The following is a 16,916-nucleotide window of genomic DNA, read 5'->3' as shown; positions in this document are numbered from 1 at the left end:
ACATTTTAAACGTGTGTTGTCTAATGCCGCTCATTGGTGCTAAGCACTACTCGGATCTTTTATTGTGCATAGGGCTATGCCTCTCCTTGCGGCCTATATTGATGGCTCCTCAAAATGAGATATTAGTAGTTATTTTTTTAACTCAATATTTTATAAATATTTTTTATTTTTTATTGCAACTTATTGTTTCTTAGTTTTTCTTTATGATATATCTATTTATTTGATCTTTTTGAAATATTTTTTGTTTTTCAAATACAGATATATCTGTTGATGTTTTATTTTGAAATTAGAATTTTATATCGAGTGACACTAGCCATATTGCCCAATAGTAGTTATAAATTGTGAATGCTTATATTAGGTAGTATCTCGTTGATTTTTCTTATTTTCTTGATATTTAAAAAATTTAGTGGTGAATATGTTCATTACTATTGTATAAATTTAATTGTTATATTATTTAGTACAAGATTTTGTGGTTTATTTGTTTCATTTTATACCAACATTTATGTATAGTTTATGGCTTTACTATCTAGTTTTATTCAACATTTTCCTTTTATTTATAATGTTCTTACTTTACATGATTTTTCAATAATTTGTTGTCTTATTGTTACCTTTTTTATTTTATTTTATATTTCAATATTATGTTTTATATATGTATGTATTGCCCTTATATATTTCTATGTCAATATTTGTTAATATTTTATTTTAAAATTATAATTTTATACCGAGTGGCACTAGCCATATTACCTAACACTAGTTGTGATATTTATACTAGATAGTATTTCAATAATTTATATTTTAAACATCTGTTATCTAATGCCGCTCATTGACGCTAAGCACTATTCCGACATTTTATTGTGTCTCTCATTGCAGCTTATTTTGATAGCTACTCAAAATGAGACATTAGTAATTTTTTTTAACTCAATATTTGTAATATTTTTTATTTCTTATTGTAATTTATTGTTTCTTAGATTTTTTTATAATAATTTTTCTTTATCTTTTTTGAAATATTTTTGTTTTTCAAATACAGATATATTTTGTTGATGTTTTATTTTGAAATCAGAATTTTATATTGAGTGGCACTAGTTATATTGCCCAATACTCATTATAAATTGTGAATGCTTATATTATTTATAACTATTTTATAAATCTAATTGCTTATATTATTTAGTATAATATTTTGTGGTTTCTCTATTTTATTTCATATCTACATTTATTTATATTTTTTATAGCATTACTATCTAGTTTTATTCAACATTTTTATTAGATTTATAATATTCTTACTTTATATGATTTTTCAATAATTTATTTTCTTATTACCACCTTTTTTATTTTATTTTATATTTCAATGTCATGTTTGATATATGTATGTATTGCCCTTTTATGTTTCTAATTTTATGTTGGTTGATGTTTTATTTTGAAACTAAAATTTTATTCCGAGTGGCACTAATAATATTGCCCAACACTCATTATAAATTGTAATGCTTTTACAACTTATCGTTTCTTAGTTTTTCTTTATAATATTTCTATTTATTTTTTCTTTTAAAAAAAATTTTTGTTTTTCAAATACAGATATGTTTGTTAATATTTTTTTTTTGAAATCAAAATTTTATATCGAGTGGCACTAGTTATATTACCCAACATTAGTTATAAATTGTGAATGCTTATACTGGGTATTATCTCGATAATTTTTCCTATTTAATTGATATTTTTAAGAAAAAATTTATTGGTAGATATGTTCATTTTATAAATCTAATTGCTTATATTATTCAGTTCAAGATTTTGTGATTTATTTGTTTTATTTCATATCTACATTTATGTATATATTTTATAGCTTTATTATCTAGTTTTATTCAACATTTTTCTTTGATTTTTAATGTTCTTATTTTATGTGATTTTTTAATAATTTATTTTCTTATTATTACCTTTTTTATTTTATTTTATATCTCAGTGTCATGTTTATATATGTATGTATTGCACTTTTATGTTTTTAATTTTATGTTGGTTGATGTTTTATTTTGAAATTAAAATTTTATTTCGAGTGGCACTAGTAATATTGCCCAAAGCACTATTCCGACCTTTTATTGTGCATAAGGCTGTGCCTCGCCTTGCCGCCTATTTTAATAGCTCATCAAAATGAGACATTAGTAGGTTTTTTTTAATTTAATATTTTGTAAATATTTTTATTTGTTTTTGCAATTTATTATTTCTCAATTTTTCATTATGACATTTCTATTTACTTGATGATTTTGAAATATTTTTTTTTTCAGATACAAATATGTTTGTTGATATTTTATTTTGAAATCCAAATTTTATTCCGGGTGGCACTAGCTATATTGCCCAACGTTAGTAATAAATTTTAAATTCTCATACTGGTTATTATCTCGATGCTTTTTCTTATTTTCTTGAAATTTTTAAGAAATTTTTTATTGGTAGATATATTTATTTTATAAATCTAATTGCTTATATTATTTAGTACAAAATTCTGTGATTTATTTGTTTTATTTTATATCTACATTTATGTATAAATTTTATAGTTTTACTATCTAGTTTTATTCAATATTTTTCTTTGATTTATAATATTATTACTTTACGTGATTTTTCAATAATTTATTTTCTTATTATTACCTTTTTTATTTTATTTTATATTTCAATGACATGTTTGATATATGTATTTATTGCTTTTTTATATTTCTAATTCTATATTTGTTAATGTTTTATTTTAAAATTAGAATTTTATATCGAGCGGCACTAACTATATTTTCCAACACTAGTTATTAATTGTGAATGCTTATAATGAGTATTATCTCGATGATTTTTTCTATTTTTTTAATATTTTAAAGAAAAAATTTTAAGTCGTAAATATGTTCATAACTATTTTATAAATCTAATTGCTTATATTATTTACTACAGGATTTTGTGGCTTATTTGTTTTATTTTATATCTACATTTATGTATATATTTTATAGTTTTACTATCTAGTTTTATTTAAAATTTTTCTATCATTTATCTGTTCTTACTTTATTTGATTTTTCAATAATTTATTTTCTTATTATTATTTTTTTATTTTATATTTCAGTGCAATGTGATATATGTATATATATCTTTTTTATGTTTGTAATTTTATGTTGGTTGACGTTTTATTTTGAAATTAAAATTTTATTCCGAGTGGCACTAACAATATTGTCCAACACTCATTATAAATTTAATGCTTATACTAAATAATATTTCGATAATTTAAATTTTAAGAGTGTGTTGTTTAATATTTTTAAATATTTTTATTTCTTTCTGCAATTTATTATTTCTCAATTTTCTTTATGATATTTCTATTTATTTAATAAATTTCAAATTTTTTTTTTCAGATACAGATATGTTTGAGATCAGAATTTTATTCCGAGTAGCACTAGCTATATTGCCCAAAGATAGTAATAAATTATGAATTTACTAGGTATTATCTCGATGTTTTTTTATTTTTTTGATATTTTTAAGAAAAATTTTATTGGTTGATATAATCATTTTATAAATCTAATTGCTTATATTATTTAGTATAAAATTCTATGATTTATTTGTTTTATTTTATATCTACATTTGTATATATTTTATAGTTTTACTATCTAGTTTTATTCAACATTTTTCTACCATTTATAGTGTTCTTACTTTATGTGATTTTTTAATAATTTATTTTCTTATTATTACTTTTTTTATTTTATATTTCAATGAAATGTTTGATATATGTATATATTGTCTTTTTATGTTGATTGACGTTTTATTTTGAAATTAAAATTTTATTACGAGTGGCACTAGCAATATTGCCCAACACTCATTATAAATTTTATTTTTTGTTTTATTTTATATCTACATTTATGTATATATTTTATAGCTTTACTATTTAGTTTTATTTAACATTTTTCTATTATTTATAATGTTCTTACTTTATGTGATTTTTAAATAATTTATTTTGTTTTTATTACCTTTTTTATTTTATTTTATATTTTAATGCAATGTTTGATATATATGTATATATTGCCCTTTGGTGTTTCTAGTTTTATGTTGGCCGATGTTTTATTTTGAAATTAAAATTTTATTTTGAGTGGCACTAGCAATATTGCCCAAAACTCATTATAAATTATAATGCTTATACTGAGTAATATCTCGATAATTTATATTTTACGCGTGTGTTGCCTAATGTCGCTCATTGGCGTGAAGCTCTACTCCGAGTTTTTATTGTGCATAAGGTTATGCCTTGCCTTACCGCCTATTCTAATGGCTCGTCAAAATGAGACATTGTAGTTTTTTTAATTTAATATTTTATAAATATTTTTTATTTCTTTTTGCAATGTATTGTTTCTTAGTTTTTCTTTATGATATTTCTATTTACTTGATCATTTTGAAATATTTTTTTTTTCAAATACAGATATGTTTGTTGATATTTTATTTTGAAATTAGAATTTTATACCGAGTGGCACTAGCTATATTGCCCAACGTTAGTTACAAATTGTAAATGCTTATACTGGGTATTACCTCGATGATTTTTCCTATTTTTTTGATAATTTTAAGAAAATAAAAGATAATTGCTTATATTATTTAGTACAAAATTTTGTTTTTATTTCATATCTACATTTATGTACTAGTTTTATTCAAAATTTTCTTTCATTTATAAATTTACTTTATTATTACCTTTTTTATTTTATTTTATATTTCAATGTCATGTTTGATATATATATGTATTGCCTTTTTATATTTCTAATTCTATATTTGTTAACGTTTTATTTTGTAATCAGAATTTTATAACGAGTGGCACTAGCTATATTGCCCAACACTAGTTATTAATTGTGAATGCTTATCCTAGGTATTATCTCAATTAATTTTTTCTATTTTTTTTATTTTTAAGAAAAAAATTAAGTGGTAGATATTTTTGTAACTATTTTATAAATTTAATTGCTTATATTAGTTATTACAAGATTTTGTGGTTTATTTGTTTTATTTTATATCTACATTTATGTATATATTTTATAGGTTTACTATCTAGTTTTATTCAACATTTTCTATGATTTATAATGTTGTTATTTTACGTGATTTTTTAATAATTTATTTTCTTATTATTACCTTTTTATTTTATTTTATAATTCAATGTCATGTTTGATGAATATATATATTGCCTTTTTATATTTCTAATTTTATGTTGGTTGATGTTTTATTTTGAAATTAAAATTTTATTCTGAGTGGCACTAGCAATATTGCCCAACACTCGTTATAAATTGTAATGCTAATAATGAGTAATATCTCGATAATTTACATTTTAAGCGTATGCTGTCTCATGCCGCTCATTGACACGAAGAATTACTCTGACGTTTCTCTCTCTGAATTTGACGTTACTTCAATCTTCAAGCGTCTGAATTCTTCAATAATACACTGCTGACAAGTAAGTGCTAATAAGTGCCCCTCTAATGATTTTCTCCTCAAAGCATCGACTGCCACATTTGCCTTCCCAGGATGGTAATTGATAATAACATCATAATTCTTGATTAATTCTAGCCACCTGCGCTGCCCCAAGTTAAGTTTTTTCTGAGTGAAGATGTATTTGAGGCTCTTGTGATCAGTGAAAATTTTACAAGATTCTCCATAAAGATAGTGACGTCAAATCTTTAGTGCAAAAACCACCGCAGCCAACTCAAAGTCGATAGTTCTTCTCATGAATCTTAAGTTGTCTAGATGCATAAGCTATCACATTTCCATGCTGCATCAAAACACAACCAAGACCTTGTCGGGATGTATCACTATAAATTATAAAGTGGCAAGGCTCTGAGATCAATCTCTGCTTGAGCTCTTAGAAGCTATTTTCACAATCATCTGACCACTCAAATCCCACCCCTTTTTTGGTGAGGTGAGTAAGTGGCAAGGCAATTCGTGAAAATCCCTCCACAAACCTTCTATAGTAGCCTGCCAATCCAAGGAAATTGCGTACTTCAAATACTGAAGTAGGCCTCGGCCATTTGCTAATAGCCTTAATCTTCTTTTGATCCACCTTGACTCCATCCTTGCTATGTCCTAAGAAAGCCACCTCATCCAACCAAAACTCACACTTCTTAAACTTTGCATAAAGTATTTTCTCACGAAGAGTTTGAAGTATTGTCCTTAAATGTTCCTTATGCTTTTCTCTGCTCTTGGAATAGATCAATATATCGTCAATGAATATCACAACAAACCGGTCCAAGAAGGTTTTGAAGACCCGGTTTATTAAGTCCATAAAAGCTGCAAGTGCATTTGTGAGGCCGAAAGACATTACTAAGAACTCCTAATGGTTATAACGAGTCCTAAATGTTGTCTTTGCAATGTCTTCATTTTTTATCTTCAATTGGTGATAGCCATATCTTAAATCGATTTTTGAGAAGACCTGAGAGCGTTGCAACTGATAAAAAAGATCATCGATCCGGGGTGGTGGATACCTGTTCTTCACTGTGACTTTTTTTAACTCCTGATAATCAATGTAAAGACGCATCGATCCATCTTCCTTCTTTACAAATAAAACTGGTGCTCCCCAAGGTGATACATTCAGACGAATAAAACTCAAATCCAGCAACTCTTGAAGTTGGGTCTACAACTCTCTAAGTTCTGCTGGTGCCATCCTGTAGGGTGCCTTCGATATTGGTTTAGTGCCAAGGAGCAGGTTTATGGTGAAGTCTATCTCTCTATCAGGTGGAAGACCAGGTAGATTTTCAGGAAAAACATCTGGAAATTCATTTACCATTTGAAGTTCATAAATCTCCTGCACTACACGCTCCACGCTCACTACAGATGCGAAAAAGCCTAGGCATCATTTCTTCATTAATCGGTTTGTTTGAAGTGCTGAGATAGGCTTCTCCGGCATAGAAAATATAACCCTTTTTATTCTACAATCTTCTATAGCATGATATGTGAATAGCCAATCCATACCTAGTATAACGTCAAAATCATGCATGTCTAGACAAATAAGATCTACTAGAAGTTTCTGATCATCTATCTTTACTAAATAAGATCTGCAAATAAGATTTAAAAATATGGTCCTCCCTATGGGTGCAGTCACTGCTAAATATGATTTCATAGTCTCAGGTGCAATAGGTAATAAGAAAAAAAAATTAGGTGAATCAAAAGAGTGTGAGGCTTCAGAGTCTATAAGGACTTTAGCTGGTATAAAAGAAATAGATAATGTACCTTGCATCACGGATGGTGAGTGCTCAGCCTCTTCCTGTGTCAAAGTATAAATATTTCTTTTATTCTCTAGCCTCGTTCCTGGATTCCCGCTACTTGCTGGAGGTCTATCGTTCGCTGTGCCAGACTGAGATGGTCGATGCTGTTGATCCTGCTGAGAGGTTGGATGCCATCCCCCAAGAGGTGCTCTGCAGTCTCTTGCCAAGTGGTCGGATCTTCTACAGTTGTATTAGCTTCGCGGTACTCCATTGCACCCAACACTAGACGAATGGGAGCATCCACACCTCGTACAATTTTTGAGTTGACTCTATTTGGGACCACCCCCAGAAGGGTTTGGTCCGCTCCCGACCCTCAAAGGCTGTCCAATCGACTAACCATCTCCTCTTTTTTGCTCCTGGTATCTCCTCTACTTCTTCTGTGGATGCTACTGTCTCGTTCTTGGCGAAGCTTCTTAATGTTTCTCTCGGCGAGGAGTGCCTTAGATACCATTTCTGAAAGTGTCTGGCACTGGAATAGTGATATCCTATCTCTGATGGCTAGCCGCAACTTACCCTCGAAGAAGCTAGCTTTCTCATCCTCGCTCGCTGTTATATGTGGAACAAATTGCAACAGCTCAGTGAACCTCGCCTCAAAGTCCACCACAGACATCCCTCCCTGTCTCAGCTCAAAGAACTCATCATAATTCTTCTTCTTTAAGGCCCAAGGATAGTATTTCTCGAAGAAAATCCTCTTAAGGTTTCCCCAAGTCAACTCCTTCTCCCATCCAATGAATTGGTGCTCAATCATCTGCCACCAATGCTCTGCCCGATCCTCAAACATATAGGTCGTCAAAGCAACCCTTTGATCATCTGAATAATCCAATACTCGCAATATCTTCTCGATCCGTAGCAGCCATGCCTCTGCTTCGATCGGATCAGTAGTCCCTCTAAAGGCAGGTGGAGATGCCTTCAAAAATTTCTTAAACACTGTACCCCTATCTAAACTAAGGGTCCTTGACTCTGATATAGCCAGAGCCTGCGATGACTGTCCTCCAATGGCCTGAAGAAGGGTCTGTAGCACTAATATCACTTTATGGGTAATAGGAACTGAGGCAGGAGTGGGGATCTGGGCAAGGGTAGGAGTTTGGATAGGAGTAGGAGCAGTTTTCGATCCCAAACCAGGAATAGCAGTTGGTGCAAGAGCTAGTGCTTAAGCAGGAGCCGGCTCTTGCTCCCTACTCACGTCAGGAGATAAACTCTGGGCTGCAGCTCCTCGTCGAAGACGACATGTATACATATTGCCCCTTCAAGATTTATAAATGAGATAAGAATAATTTTACTGAATATAACAAAAATTTCGTAACGAACTTGAGCTTATGCCACCAGACCTCCACACAACTCTAAGAGTGATTTAGGATGAGTAAAATTTAGGCTCTGATACCAACATTGTCACGACCTGAGATAGAAATTATAACCGGCCATACACCTCAATATACTTGAAATACACGAAGCCTTACTAATACTTCCTAAGTGTACAATGGCAAGAATAAATAAATGAAGATCTGCTTTATTAAATTTAAACTAATTACAATAAATATAAAAAAATGTCATTATTTTTGAGTCTCTAAACGAAATAAATCTAACATTTAATCTAAAGCATAAAATCCAAGAGAGCAGAAAGGTAGATAGGTGGATCCTAAGTGGAGATGGAGTCCGGGTACGTCTCGCTCAGTCGCCACGCTGACTATTACTTGAGATAAAAAAAAAAAGAAATCCATGAGCCAACCACTATAACTCAGTGAGTGGAATCCACTCGAAAACTAAATAAATTCTAAAATTTATTAGTGTTGAATAAAATCTAAGATCAACGATATACATAACAATTTGCAATAGGCATGCTTTTAAATAATGACAATGATAACAATAGAGAGTCATAACTTGTAACCTTGCATAGTTTCAACATATTAATATCTTTCCAATATTTATACTATCATTTGTCTCAATGTCGCCGACGGTTCAACGACCACACCTCAATCCCCTCGACGTCGTCATCCTCACGAGGTGGAAGAGAACCCACAATGGACAATCAACTCAATAGCCGACGGCTACTGGAGCCATGAGGGCTCCAGAGGCAAACACCCACGACACGAGGCCAACGGTAAGAGGCTTTTAGTGGTGGAGAGGCAGCGACCCAAAGCCGCCAGCCGGCGCGACTTGCCGGCGAAGCCGAAATCTCACAAATTAGGTATTTTTATTTTAACCTATTAAACTAAAATTAAGATTAAGGGGTGGGAGAGGTCTTACCAAGGAGTCACGTGGTAGTCTCCGATGGCTCCGGCAACACTCTGGCAGGCTGATTTCACGGCGTGACTCTGACGGTGAGAAAGAAAAATGAAGGAGAAGAAGAAGAAAAGGGAGAAGGAGGCTTAGGGGGGGGGTGTTAAGGAGAGGGAGAGAGAATTATGGTTTAATTTATAGCTTAAAAATTCAAATCTAATTTGATTTGGATTCGGCGAGATATCCGATGCGCCTCATCGCATGCCGGAGAGGGAAAGGGGTTGCACGTGCACCCTTCTCTCTCTAACCTTTTTTTTTTGGTTCTCATATAAATTTAATTGCTTATATTATTTAGTACTAGATTTTGTGGTTTCTTTTATCTATTTCATATCTACTTTTTCGTATTTATTTTATGGCTATGTTTATCTAGTTTTGTTCAAAAAAATTTCTTGATTTATCATTTTCTTAGTTTATCATTTTCTTAGTTTATCTAACTTTTCACTAATTTGTTGCCCAATTTTTATATTTTTTTATTTTAATTTATATTTCAATGCCATGTTTGATATATGTATATATTTTCTTTTTATGTTTCTGTTTTTATATTTATTGATGTTATATTTTAAAACTAGAATTTGTATCGAGCAGCAATAGCATTGTATCGAGCAGCACTAGCTTTGCTATTCAACACTCGTTGTAAATTGTGATGCCTATATTGGGTAGTATCTCGACAATTTAACTTTTAAACGTATGTTTTATCGTGTCATCTATTAGCGCTCAGTGCTAATCCAACATTTTATTGTGTATTAAATTATACCTCTTTTTGCCACTCATTTTGGTGGCTGTTCATATTGAGACGTAGTTGGTTTTTTTCTATTTATTATTTTGTAAATCTTGTTTATTTCTTTCTAACTTTTTGTTCCTTTTTTCTTTATGATTTTCCTTATTTTTATCTTTTTCGTTTTTTAGTTGTGCATGTGTTCATAACAATTGTACAAATTTAATTCTTTATATTATTTAGTATTACATTTTGTGGTTTCTTTGTTCTATTCACATCTACCTTTTGTATATATTTAATGGCATTGCTATCTAGATTTTTTTAAGATTTTTTCCTTGCTATATCATTTCTTGCTTTACCTGATTTTTACTAATTTATTGTCCTATTATTACCTTTTTGATTTATTTTATATTTTAATTTCATGTTTGGTACATGTATATATTGTCCTCTTATGTTTCTACTTATATATTTATTAATGTTTTATTTTGAAACTTGAATTTTGTATCGAGCAACACTAGCCATGCTACTCAAACATTTGTTGTGAGACGTGATGCCTATATTGGGTAGTACTTTGATAATTTACCTTTTTTACATGTGATATCTTATGCCATCGGTTGACGCTGAATATTAGTCTCACTTTTTATTGTGCATAGGGCTATACCTCTTCTTGTCATCATCTTGGTGGCTACTCTTATATGGATGTTAATAATTGGTTTTTTTAACTTATTATTATGAACATCAATAGTTGGTTTGAACAAAGAAAATCAAACACTCTAACGTCAAAATTTTATTTGATTTCTTTATTTCTCTCTTCATGAACATATTTATTCTCTTTTTAAGTTTCATATTTTCTTCTCTTTCTTATTTCTTTGGTGCTGATGTATTATTTTTCCAACCTTTTGTTATCATATTTTCTTTTCTACTGGAACTTACCTTCCTCTTTTTATCATTTTTATTCCATCATTCTAATATTTTATTATTTTTATATGAGAATTTTTCCATTCATGTTTAATTTCAATCTTTGATGGAATTTCATTGATTATACTTGTTCTTATGTCATCCAAATTACGGAGTGCTGTTATTTTAAGGAATTATTATCTTAGTACAGTCTTTTGGCAATGCCAATTGATTGACTTTTTTAATGCTTGAATTTAGTAAAAAGCAATATCTTTCTTTTATCTCTTTATTTTCTTATGCTATTGAGCTTCTCTCATTATTTTGGCTGCCATCTTTTAATCATTTTAACATTTTCTTCTTTTATTTTGTTTATTTGCTTCCACTCGTCTTTTCTTTTTATTTGTTTCTTATTTTTCTATTTGTACCTTTGTTCCTTCTTTTGAATTCTTTCTTTTTTGCATTTCTCTTCTATTTCTATGTTATATTTTATGTCAAATGTACGATTTCACTTTCAAAAATTCTTGAAACTTCTATTTCAATGTTCTATTCATCTTCCACTTTGGAGATGTTTGGTTTCATGTATCTCGAAAAACTGCACGTATTCTTCATATGTGATATATGAAAAATCAGTTTCCAAGTGCTAAGTTGGGTTCATATGTGCCTCTTGACGCCCATTCAAATTAAGTGGGTGTCGAGACATGATTTCTCAACCTTTAGCAAGATCAAAAGAAGGAAGAATATATAAGTATTATGCTCAGCTTAGTCATTTAGAGCTGCAGATGCAGCATCTATAAATACATGAAATCAAAATGGCCCTTGTCTCATTATGTATGGTTCTTTTGCTCTTTGTATGAAGTTTTATATTTGTGCATTCTCTTTCTGCAATTTTACTTCTTTACGTGCCTTTGCTGAGCTCATTTTAAGTATATTCCATTCACTTTGTTAGCATTATTTTCTCTTTTGGTCTCTTCTTAAAGCTTTTGTTTTCTAGTTCAAATGTTCTATTCAATTATTACTTTGCATCTTATGATTTTTAAACTTTTTTATGTTTGTCTTCCTGTTGTCTATCAATTACTTTCTTTTGGATTCTCTTTTGGTTATGATTTCCTGTTTGTCTTCTTAAAGCATATTTTTAATTTTGTGTGTGTGTGTGAATGTGCTTTTTAGGTGTCTTTATATGACCAAAACTTCCTTCCATCTTACTACTTGTCATATGTTGCCATGTGATGCAAAAGGTCTGTGTTTATCACATTATATTTTTACACTAGTAAACTTCAAGTAAATGGCACCAAATACATTATGTAATTTGTTATGATTCATTGCCTTCCTTTCAAAGATTTATAATGTTCATAGCCGATTTTGATGTTTCCAAAACTATGCTGATCTTTACTGCTATCTCAGAAACAAAAAAAGAAAAGAAGATTATCTGTCTATTTTATTTGTGGGAAGCTGGTGACTTTGCAGGTGAAATAGAGCTTCTTGTCTTGTTTATGCATTCCGTTGGTAACTTATTGTATCTTTTTCCTCTTAAAGTAATTAAATGCTGGATGCCATGCAGCACTGGATGACCTGCTTAACTCCTGATAATTAGGATGGGATAAACCTCTGCTTCTCAAGTCTGAGAATTCATTTCTCAGCACTGTGTTAGGTTCAACTGTTTTCCCTGCGACTCGCATGAATTATATTTGTATATACAATCTTTAATTGTAATGGATTTCCTGATGGTAAAGTCAAGTACTAGCAAATGGTGGAAACAAAAATGGGTTAGCAAGAAACTTTCTTTTTCCAGAATTAAGTGATCAGATGATAAAAGGTCATCCTGATCTTTTGAATAAATTTATAGGATACTAACTCCAAAAATATGAACTTTCTATTGATTGTGTTTGTCTCATAGAGTCATAGTGGAACTATTTTAGATTTAGTATTAAAGATTTCCTACATACTATAAATAGGTGATTTTACTCTGGTCCGTTTTATCTTTTTGATGTAGTCATTTGGCAATGTTTTTCCAGATTTGAACTGCCAAATTGAATAACAAAATGATAAGAAGGATAAGGGATGTTTAAATGAAGTTAGCTTTGTCAAATAGTCTTCATTATTAGCTAAAAGTTTGTTTTTGAGAGGTGACTTTGTCCAATGAGGTGATTTGTCATTGTTTTCTAGTGACAATTGTTTAAATTCAGTCAGAAAGTTATGAAAATTAAAGATCTTTGTTAATAACTTGATGTAGTCGTTATTTTTATGTATAGATGGTGTCCTATGAACTGAAGCATGCGTTCCTTAGCTTTGGTTCGTATGTGATACAATATTTTGGTGTTCTTTATTGAGATTTGGTACAATATGTGTCAGCTATTATCATTCAAAATCTTTTACGTTCAATAAAACTCTTGTTTGCCGCTACTGACCTCTTTGTTATATTATAACAATTTTTATTTTTATGATTACATTGACCTTTTGCATAGAAGTATTTCATCAGGCCATTTATTGGTTGGTGCATCCTCAAAAGGTGATGTATGTCCATATGAGATCAAAGAAAACGGAAACATGCAACGCACTTTCAGACTATCCAGGATGCCATCTTGTGCATCATACGGTATGAATTCACTTATCTTGATCAGTTTGAGTTTTCTAGCAAAAGCTATCTTTTTTTGTCAAGTGTTTGATTTCGATTAAGGGCTTAGTTAGGTTATTATGGTCTTCAATGGTTTAATTCTGAAGTTAATAGATGGATTGAAATCGTATTCTTCACCACAGGTGGTAAAATTATAGTTAATTTTAACTTCTTAACGATTATCTTAATGGCTAAGGTACTTTAACTTGTGCCTATGAGGTTCCTAAACAATTATCTTAAACTTTGCTTGCTGTGGTTACATTGACCTTTGGTGCATCCTTGAAAGATGATGTATGCTCATATGAGATCATAGGAACTTTAATGAGAACATGCTGGGCACTGCCATACTCTCCAGGATGTCATCTTGCACATTACACGGTATGAATTCACTTCTTGTACATCAGTTTGAGTTTTCTAGTAAGAGTTATCTCTTTTTGTCAAGTGTTTGATTTTGATTAAGGACTTAGATAGGTTATTATCATCTTCAATGAATCAGTTATTAGATCAAGTGAAATCTTATTGCTCACCACACGAGGTAAATTCTAGTTGGTTTTAAGTTCTTAAACAATTATCTTAAATGGCTAAGTGAGGTATTTCAAGGGGTGCCTATGCAGTATCTGTTATTTAGAGATATGCTTTCAATATATATCAGGCGCTTATCCGAGCCATATCCGTGGATATGTTTGTGTTTTAGAGATGGGTGTACATTAGTCCATACTATCTAACATATTATGCCACCATAAAATTTGAATTAGGGACCATATTTTTGCTTGATAAAAATCAAACTTGGTTTTCATACAAGCTTGATGAATTAGCTTGACTTAGTAAGGCCAATTCAAGCTTGACATGTCAGTCTAGGTCAATTTAAAATAATAAAAGATAATTTAAATTCAGCTCAATTACTGCTATCAAGCTACTCCCTAAGGCTTGAGTTTGAATAGAATTATTTGTCCCTACTTCATTGTATATTGTTGTGTCCAATGTAGAATTAACTTAAAAAATGAATGTGTGAATACTCTTTTAATTAGAATATAGAATATAAAACTCACCATTCTCTAACCGCTGAAGCCTTTAAAGCAGTTGATGGATTAATATGTTATCGAAGAACATGTTTTAAGTTCGATTTATTTCAAGCTTATGTGCTGTTTAAAATAATTAACCTCCAGACATTCAAGTCAAATATACTTTGCTGGTCTATCAATATGTCTCAAGCTTAGCAATGAGGAGTCTTAAACTATAAAGTATAAAATTACCGTGCTATAATAGCTTATTAGTAATTGGTGAATAAATACTCCTTAAAATATATAAATACTCAATTTGCATGTGAGTGACTATTAGAATGTGGATGTATGTCTACTTCAATGTTGATGTTGTGTCAAATTTTAATATGATTCAAAGTGAATGTGTGAAAATTTCTAGATATGTATGATGTAAATATTCAATTTACATTTGCATATCTAGTAGTACTAAAAGATATGCAAGTGTAAATACTCAATTTACATTTACATATCTAATAGTACCTGAATGCTTTGTGATTTATCTTTATACAGTCATAATGCATGTATATTCTTTGATTCTAATTAGTATCTACCTTGTGTCAAAGCCTCAAAGGTGCAATTAAGTTTAAAATTGAATGTGTGTTTCTCGATTTACATATGTCGTCTACTCATTAGAATTTGGATTCTTTTTATATATCCTTAACTAAAAGGTGGAAAACAATCAACATCAATTTTACTTGTTTGAAAGTTTAAACTTTCTATTTTGTAACAAAGAAATTGTCCTCTATTATTCGGATTTAATATTCACAACCTATCTTATCACTAACAAAGAGTGCAAACTTACGGCCAAACCCTTGTTTGGGTGTGGGATAGGCATAACTTCGAATCAGTTTAGTGAGTGCCAAATTGGTTTAATATTTTAAACAGTATTTTATCTCAAAATTAGTTTAATAACATGTTTACTTAAATTTACTTCAGACCACCAAGTTAAGTGCTAATACAAGTCAAAGGGCAATATAATTATTGTTACGTAGATGTAGTTCATCTATCCGCAAAATGGTATTATGGTCAATTGGCAAAATATACTTATCAATTGCCAAAGCAATTTTAAGTATAGTTATGACATCATTAAATAGTTTACAATCAAACACCGATATTAGTCAAAACTGATTTAAGCTACCATATTTATTAAAGTTTAATAAATAAGCTAGACAGTTGTATGAGTTAATACTGCTTTTTTACTAACTCAAAATTATGTTAAAGGGTAGAAAATGAAGTTAAGGTTTGGGTGTGTTTAGTTGATAGACAAAAACACAAAGGAAATATTTTTTTCTTTAAGAGTGTGAATTGGCGAGTTCGAACAACCTGAGCTCAGCTCAGCACGGCTCGCCCAAGTACTGAGTTAACTTAGCTCAATTCGACTCGTGTGGCTCGCGATTAGAATATTATATATAACTTAATTTAAGAGGCAGCTATAATGACTGAATAAGAGAAGAATTTTAGCGTGCTTAAGAGCTAGCTATAAAGACCACTTCATAGAAAAGTACTTTCATCAATTGTGTTAGAATAACTTTTAGATAAAATACTTAGATTAAATATTATATATATATATATATAAACTAATTCCGGCCGAGCAATGAGCTGGCTCTAATTTGGCTCAGCTTATTTATGGTTCGAGTTGAGTTTGTACGAGCCGGCTTTAGCTTGGCTCGGCTCGTGTTAGAGTTTAAGTCGACCTCACAAGCCTTGCATTAGTAAGGTTTTCTACAACCCTAGAATAGAGAGACCTTCGCTATTATTTTTTATATTATGCTTGTGACCAGTAATTATCATACCTATCCACTTTCAATTTTTATTAAATACTAATAAATCACTATTACTTTTTAGAAGCGACTTTACTTGAAACAATTTAGTTCACTTCGATAAACGCACTATCTTGTGTACTTAATGCAATAAAGGCCGGTTAAAAAGAATGGCTAAATAATAGAAGAGATATAACTATATTGCTTCTATAGTTTTTTGGTTTTTATTTAGAGTTATCTATATATTATTTAAATATTCCAAAGTATTTCTAGATATATCAGTGGTTCAGCTGGCTGAGCTAGAAGTTGAACCAATAACCCGTCTGACTCGATAACGGGTGGATTAACTCAAAAATATAATATATTATTATTAAAATTAGCAAATAGTTTATA

This window comes from Typha angustifolia, chromosome 7, assembly GCF_048772165.1.
Source record: "Typha angustifolia cultivar Huaian chromosome 7, ASM4877216v1, whole genome shotgun sequence".
NCBI classification, from domain to species: domain Eukaryota; kingdom Viridiplantae; phylum Streptophyta; class Magnoliopsida; order Poales; family Typhaceae; genus Typha; species Typha angustifolia.
The sequence above is the reverse complement of the archived record's forward strand: the minus strand, read 5'-3'. Positions refer to the sequence as shown.